The sequence below is a fragment of the Panthera uncia genome, chromosome X (genome assembly GCF_023721935.1).
Source record: "Panthera uncia isolate 11264 chromosome X, Puncia_PCG_1.0, whole genome shotgun sequence".
In the NCBI taxonomy this organism is placed as follows: Eukaryota; Metazoa; Chordata; class Mammalia; order Carnivora; family Felidae; genus Panthera; species Panthera uncia.
Genome location: NC_064817.1, coordinates 51,893,781 through 51,902,792, shown reverse-complemented (window position 1 = coordinate 51,902,792; position 9,012 = coordinate 51,893,781).

The window sequence follows — 9,012 nt, the reverse complement described above, 5'->3', positions numbered from 1 at the left end:
ATGGGGCTTGAACTCACAAACCGTGAGATCATGACCTGAGTTGAAGTTGGATACTTAACTGACTGAGACACTTAGGCGCCTCTGAACTTTTTTTAAGATGAAGTAATTATCTCTGTTTCATTTTTTTCTTGTTTCTTTTTCTTCATGCTTTTTCATCTGGAGCACATTCTTCTGTTTCTTTCTTTTTCTTTCTGTATTTTTTCCTACTTGTTAGGTAAAACAGTTACCTCTCCAAGTCTTGAATCTCATACGCAAGTGTTGAAGCTTGTCACTTAACTCTGCTCTAGCTGTCAGTTGTCTATCAAATCTTTGTGTTTGTTTAAGTATCCTGTTTTATTTTTCATAAGTTCCAGGTGTTGAGGGTGGGCCAAGATCTCTCAGTCATCCAAAGTGAGTGATCTCAGTCAGCATCTAGTTTTGGGATGATTGGGAACTATCATGATACAGCTTATAAAGTATGTAAATATATATTGTCCTATGGGTTAGACTATTACCATAGACCCTACTGGCCTCCAGACCAGGTAAGCTACAGTTCTCTCTCTGGAAACAGCTGCAAAAGTTGTGGATGCAATTGAGTGCATATGCTCCTTTTTGGAAAGTACTGGTGAGCTGTAGTGAGGCCTAGGTAGAGCACAAAGAAGTCCCACAGGACACATTATTTGAGAACACCTACCCTAGCCTCTGTACATGTGGCAAACCTGAAGCCTACTCTTCAAACTGAAGCTACAGGACAAATAATAGGTTTTTTTTCACCACAGGAAGACCGGAAATATATTTTCGTTTGCTTTCTTTGCCATTCTCTGGGAGTGATAGACTGTTAAGAATTATTTCCATGATTGTTACATTCCCAAGAGACACAGATGTGCAAGCCACCTTGGCCACCAGAGCTGGGTGAATAAACAGAGTCTCTCTGTGTTCTGAATTTTCCTACTGGCTTTAGTGAGTCAACTGGAGGGTTCAGTGGTAAGTCACACCTACTGATTTTAGCAAGGTCTCAAGAAAGTGCATGAAGCACATGCATCCACTCATTTTGGGAGATCAGAGGGAGAGCATAGAAACCATATGCACCCTCCAGCTTTTGACGGGCACCTGGAGCATCCAAGAAATGTGAGGATCTGCTGGCTTTGAAAGGGCATCTGGAGAGCACAGGGGTGACTCATGCTCACTAGCTTTAGCAGGACAGAAGGAGAGTGCAAGAACTCAGATAATTTGATTTTTATCTTTAATTTTATTAATATGAAGTATCAAATTTATTAATTTGTGTATATTGAACCTTCCTTTCATCCCATGTATACATCCTATTTGATCAAGATACTAGTAATGTGCTATTGAGTTCAGTTTGCTAGTATTTTGTGAGCAATTATTCAATCTATATCACCAGGTATAGTATATAGATTTTTTTCCCCTGTATTGTCTTATCTGGCTTTGGTAACAGGGTAATATTTGCCTCAAAAAATAAGTGTAGGGGTTTCCTCTTCTCTTCATTATTTTGAAAGCATTTAAAAATTAGCACTTCATAGTATTATGTTATGTATTATATTATGTAATATATTATGCATATTATTCTTTGTAAAATAAACATATAATTAGGAATTTATTTCTGAGCTCTTTATTCTGTTATATTAATCTATGTGTCTATATTTGTGTCAGTGCCATACTGCTTTTTAAATTTTTTAAATTTTGGCTCCAGTATATTTAACATACAGTGCTATATTAGTTTCAGGAGTACAATATAGTGATTCAACAATTTTATAAATTAATCAGTGCTCATCATGACAAGTGTACTCTTAATTTCCTTCACTTATTTCACCTCTCCTCACACCCACCCTTACACTGATAACCATCATTTTGGTATCAATAATTAAGGGTCTGGTTTTGGTTTGTCTCTTTTTTACTTTGTTCATTTGTTTTGTGTTGAAATTCCACATATGAGTAAAATCATATGATACTTGTCTTTCTGTGACTAACTTGTTTCATTTAGCATTATAGTCTCTATATCCACCCATTTTGTTGCAAATGGCAAGATTTAATTCTTTTATATGGCTGATTAATATTCCTCTGTGTGTGTGTGTGTGTGTGTGTGTGTGCATGTGTGTGACTCTTTATCCATTCATCAATAAGTGGACAATTGGCATGCTTCCATAATTTGCCTTCAGTAAATAATGCTGCAATAAACATAGGGGTGCATGTAGCTCTTTGAATTAGTGTTTTTGTATTTTTTAGTAAATACCTACTAGTGAGATTACTGGGTCTTTGGGTAGTTCTATTTTTAACTTTTGAGGATTTTCAACAATGTTTGCCATAGTGGCTACATCTGTTTGCATTCTCACCAACAGTGCAAGATGGTTCCTTTTCTCCACTTCCTCGCCAAAACTTGTTGATTTTTCTGTTTTTTTCTTTTTTTATCTTAGCCATGTGCACATTTTTATGAATGTGAGGTGATATCTATTGTGGTTTTGATTTTGATTAGTATTTCCCTGATGATGAGTGATGTTGAGCATCTTTTTGTGTGTCAGTTGGCTTTCTGCATGTCTTCTTCAGAGAAATTACTGCTCATGTTTTCTACCCATTTTTATTGGATTATTTGGGGGTTTTTTTTGGCATGTTGAGTTTTGTAACTTCTTTATATTTTTTGGATAATAACCTATTATTAAAGGTGTCACTTACAAAAATTTTCTTCTATTCAGTAGGTTGTCTTTTAGTTTGTTGATTGTTTACTTTGTTTGCAGAGGATAACATGTTCATTTTCATGTAGTCCCAACTGTTTATTTTTGCTTTTACTTCCTTTGCCTCAAAAGACATATCTAGAAAAATCTAGAAAACTAACCTCAGAAAATTACTTCCTATGCTTTGTTCTAGGATTTTTTGGTTTCAACTCTCACACTTAGGTCTTTAATCTTTTTTTAGTTTGGTTTTGTTTGGTGTAAGTAAGTAGTCTAGTTTTATTCTTTTGCATGTAGATGTCCAATTTTCCCAACACCCTTTCTTTAAAATACTTTTTCCCGTTGGATATTCTTCCTTAGTAAAGATTAATTTAGTATAATTGTGGGTTTATTTCTGTTCTATTTCTATTCTGTTCCATTTTATCTATGTGTCTATTTTTATGTCAGTACCATAGTGTTGATTACTACAGCTTTGTAGTATAACTTGAAATTTGGAATTTTAATGTCTCCAGTTTTGCTTTTTTTTCTTCAAGATTGCTTTGGCTATTTGGGGTCTGTTGTGGTTCTATAAAAATTTTAGGATTGTTTGTTTCTAGCTCTGTGAAATATACTATTGGTGTTTTGACAGGGATTGCATTAAATGTGTAGATTGTTTTGGGTAGACAGTTTAACAATATTTGTTCTTTCAATCCACGAATGTCTTTCCATTTGTTTCATCTTCAATTTGTTTCATCAATGTTTTATACTTTTCAGAGTACAGGACATTCACCTCCTTGGTTAAGTTTATTCCTAAGTATTTATTTTTTTGGTACAATTGTAAATGAGGTTATTTTCTTATTTCTTTTTATGCCCCTTTATTATTACTATATAGATATGTAACAGTGTTTCCTCTTTTAGGATGATATGACCTGTGGGTTTTTAATATATGACCTTTATCATGTTGAGGGATAATCCCTACAAGCCTACTTTGTTGAGAGATGTTATCATGAATGGATGTTGTCCTTTGTCACATGATTTTTTGCTTCTACTGAAATAATCATTTGGTTATTATCTTTTATTCTATTAATGTGATATATCATATCGATTAATTTACAAATACTGAACCATCCTTGCAACCCAAGAATAAATCTCATGTGATTGTGGTGAATGATTTTTTTAATGTATTGTTGGATTCGGTTGGCTAGTATTGTATTCAGAATATCTGTATCCATGTTCATTAGGGATATTGGCTTGTAGTTCTGTTTTGTAGGGGGGGGTCTTTATTTGGTTTTGGTATCAGTATAATTATGGACTCATAGAATGAATTTGGAAGTTTTCCTTCCTTTTCTACTTTTGGATTAGTTTGAGAAGAAAAGGTATTAACTTTTCTTTAAATATTTGGTAGAATTCACATGTAAAGCATTCTGGCTGACATTTTTTCTTGTGAGATTTTTCATTACTGGTTTAATTTTGCTAATTATCAATACATTCAAGTTTTATATTTCTTCTTGTTTTGTTTTTGGTAGTTTGTATATTTATAGGAAGTTACCCATTTCTTTGAGGTTGTCCAATTTGTTAGTATATATTTTTGATAATATTCTCTTATAATTGTTTGTATTTCTGTGGTGTTGGTTGTATTTCTCCTCTCTCATTTGTGATTTTATTTATATGAGTCCTTTCTCTTTCTTTTTGATGAGTCTGGTGAGTTAATCAATTTATTTTTTCAAAGATCTATGTCCTGTTTTCATTGATATTTTCTGTTGTTTTCTTAGTTTCTCTATCATTTATTCTGGTTTTATCTTTATTATTTATTTACTACTGCTGGCTTTATGTTTTGTTTATTGTTCTATTTCTATATAACTCCTTTAAATGTAAGGTTAGGTCGCTTGAGATTTTTCTTGTTTCTAGGTAGGCCTGTATTGCTATTTAATTACCAGTTAGGACCACATTTGCTGCATCTAAATGGTTTGAACCACATATGAAAAAAAACACAGATAATATCAACCTGAATAGGAAAAACCTGAGAGCATTTACTCAACATTCAGGAATAAGACAGGGATTCCACTCTCACCACTGTTATTTAACATAATACTGGAAGTCATAGCCCCAGCAATCACAACATAAATAAATAAATAAATAGCCTCAAAATCAACAAGGAAGAAGTAAAACTTTCACTATTTGCAAATGATATAGTACTTTACATAGAAAACCTGAAAGACTCCATCAAACACTGATGCACAAATTCAGTAAAGTCACAGGAAACAAAATCAATGTACAGAAATCTGTTGCATTTCATTACACTGATAATGAAGCAGCATAAAGAAAAATTTAGAAATCTATCTGATTCACAATTGCACCAAAAACCGTAAGATGCCTAGGAATAAACTTAACCAAAGTGGTGAAATACCTGGACTCTGAAAACCTAAAATACTGATGAAAGAAATTGAAGATTACAGAAAGAAATGGAAAAGCATCCTATGCTCATGGATTGGAAGAATAAATGTTGTTAAATTGTCTATATTACCCAAAGCAATCTACACATTTAAAGCGATCCCTATAAAAAGTAACGAACATTTTTCACAGAGCTATGACAAACAATCCTTAAATTTGTATGGCACTGTAAAAGGCATTGGAGAACAAAGTAAGCTTGGAAAAGCAAAGCGAAGCTGAAGCATTACAATTCCAGGCTCCAAGTTATATTTCAAAGATGTAGTAAAAAGAATATGTTACTGGTACAAAAATAGACATAGAGATCAATGCAAAAGAATAGAAAATCCAGAAATGAACTCGCAACTATATGGTCAATAAATCTTTGACAAAGCAGGAAGGAATATCCAAATGGATACAGACAGTCTCTTCAACAATCATTAATGATAAAACTGGACAGTATCATGAAAAAGAATGAAACTCAGCTACTACTTTCTTACACCGAAAAAGAATGAAACTCAGCTACTACTTTCTTACACCATACATAAAATAAATTCAAGATTGATGAAATACCTAAATGTGAGAGCTGAAACTATAAAAATTCTAGAGGAGAACAGAGGGAGTAACCTCTTTGGCATCTGTAGTAACAACTTCTTTCCAGATATGTCTCCTGAGGCAAGGGTAGCAAAAACAAAAATAAACACTGGGACTTCATTAAAATAAAAAGCTTCTGCACAACAAAGGAAACAATCAACAAAACTTAAAGGCAACGTATTTAATGAAAAAAATATTTGCAAATGACATATGCAATAAAGGGTTAGTATCAATGATATGTAAAGAACTTGTATAATTCAACACCCCCAAAACGAATACCCCAATTAAATGATGGGTAAAAGACATGAATAGACATTTTTCCATAGAAGACAGGCAGATGACCAAGAGACACATGAAAAGATGCTTAATATCACTGATCATCAGGGAAATACAAATCCAAAGTACAATATTGATATCACTTCACACTTGGCAGAATAGCTAAAATCAACAACATATCAAAAACACAAGTTTTGGCAAGATGTGGAGAAAGGGGGAAATTTCTGCACTATTGGTAAGAAAGCAAACCAAAGCAGTCACTGTGGAAAGCAGTGCGGAGTTTCCACAAAAGGTTAAGAATAAAACTACCTTATGATCCAGGAATTGCAGTACTAGGTATTTATCTGAAGAGTAAAAAATACTAATTCAAAAGGATACATGAACCTTAATGTTTATAGAAGAATTTTCTACAATAGTGAAATTATGGAAACAGCCCAAGTAGCCATTGATTGATGAATATATATATATATATATGGAGAAAGAGAGATATCATGTATATATGATATTATATATATGATATTATATATATGATATATATAATATATAGCCAGCCTATATATATATATATATATATATAATGAAATATTAGCTGGCTATAAACAAGTATGAAATCTTGGCATTTTGAACAACATGGATAAACTAGAGAGTATCATGCTAAGCAAAATAAGTCAGTCAGAGAAAGGCAAAAACACAATTTCACTCATATGTGGAATTTAAGAAACAAAGGAAAGGAGCAAATGGGGAAAAAAGAGAGAGAGGTAAACTATGAAACAGAATTTTTTTTTTTCTTTTCAAAAAACAGACTCTTAACTATAAACAACAAACTAATGGTTACCTGAGTGTAGATGGGTCAGGAGATGAGTTAAATAGATGATAGGGAGTAAATGGAGGAGTCAACGTGGTAGAGAAATAGTGGGCCCAAAGCTGCCTCATCCCTCAAACACAGCAGTATTGAGGCCAAAAGACTTGGAATTCCAGGAATCTGGGCTACAGGGTGACAGAAACATCTCCAGGGGCCCACAGGGAAAGCTTAATGGGACAGAGGTGCATGCTTGCAAATTGGAAGATCTAAAACAGGCAGCATAGGCACAGACAGAAGGGGGAACCCCTTTGGTGGAGAGACAAAAGGAAGAGGAAGAGAGGCTGTGGAAGTGTGGGATTGTATTTGGACAAGAGTAAAACATCTCTGGACCACTGACAGGGGGATGGAAAAAATCAGAGAGACCCAGAATCTAACTTGCAAACAGCCTTAAGAGTGATGATGCAGGGTTGCATGACTTTGTTTGGACCAGGACAAGAGCTGGCTGCCAGTCTTTGTGCCAGGCCCAGTGGGGAAGGGGAGCCATCCCCAGACTCAGTAGCAAGCTCAGAGGTACATTGGGAGAGCAGTCCTCTTCCTCCAATTCTGTGGGAAGAAGGTATATTGCTGTTCCAAGGACAAAAGACCTTTCAGGTGCTAGCCAGAGGCGCTTTGTCAGGTTGGCGGAGTGGCACTACCCCAGAAGGAGCCCCACAGAGGAGGATATTTTAAAACATTGGGGTTTGAATCCCAGCCCAGCAACTGGGAGGCACAGGAGACTGTGGAGTGGGACAAACCAGCCCACTCATGCCCACATGTTGTTGTGAGGACTGCTTGAAAAGTGTGGATTGGGACAGCTGGTCAGGGATGGAAAGATTGGGGTGTCACCATTTTTCTCCCTATCACCAATGGGGGGTGCTTCAGGGAACAGAACAATGGCTCTGAGTGGAGGAAGAATTTGCTTACACCAAACCCCTCCCCTTTGTGCCTGGCAACTGCATATCTACCAGAGTGAGATTGACACTGACCAAACCAGAGGGCCCCTCCTCCAGATCAGCACTGCTACTGATTCCAAAGCACCATCAGACAACAGTTCAGCTGTTTTGCATTTTCTGATTTAATTCTTGGTCAAGTCTTATTTATATATTTTTTTCTTCTTTTCTTTTCTTCTTCTTCTTCTTCTTCTTCTTCTCCTTCTTCTTCTTCCTTTCCTTCTTTATTCTGGTTGTTGGTTTATTTAAGCAGATATTTTTAATCTATTCTTCTTACAGCTCTTCTGTATCTCCTTCTTCTTTATTTTACTCTCTCACTTTGGATTAAGCCGTATAGTTTCTCTGAAATGCTGCCTGCTCATTTTTCCCCACCCCTGTCATTTCTCATTTCTCTCTTTGTATGGGAAAAGGTTTCTTCCACCCTCCCCCACTTTTTAATTTTTTTTCCAGAGTTACTTCAATGAAAAAATCAAAGCACAGCTGGTGAAATGTCCAAACCACCACCATGAGTAGGGAGATGAAGCAACCAGACTCCCAAGAACAGAGAGCATACAACACACTCCAAAGACACCTCCTTAAGGGCCAACCCTGGACAATGTATGACCCCTTTTTAATATATTAGTATTCACAGGTGCAAGACAAATAACAAGCTATTAAAACACATAAAAGACAGAAAACTAGGCAAAATGAGTAAACAGAAGAATTATATATATATATATATGTATATATGAATAAGAATTTATAATAATAGTCATAATAATCATAGCTGGGCTAGAAAAAAGCACAGATGACAGCAGACAATCTATTGCTGCAGAGATCAAGGACCTAAAAAATAGTCACAATGAATTAAGAAATGCTATAAAAGCAGGGTTCCTGGGTGAATCTGACAGTTAAGTGTCTGACTTTGGCTCAGGTCATGATCTTATGGTTCATGGCTTTGAGCTCCATGCCAGGCTCTGTGCTGACAGCTCAGAGCCTGGAGCCTACCTCAGATTCTGTGTCTCCCTCTCTCTCTCTGCCCCTACCCTGCTTGTGCTCTGTCTCTATATCTCTCAATAATAAATAAAAACATTGAAAAATAAAAAGAAATTCTGTAAAAGAGATACAAATAATAAAATACAATGATGGAGGGATGCAAGGATGGAGGAAGCAGAGGGGAGAATAAATTAAATAGAAGATAAAATTATGGAAAATTATAAAGCTGAAAAATAGAGATAGGAAAATACAAGACCACTAGAGGAGAATTAGAGACTTAAATGATTCAATGAAAAGTAATAAAATC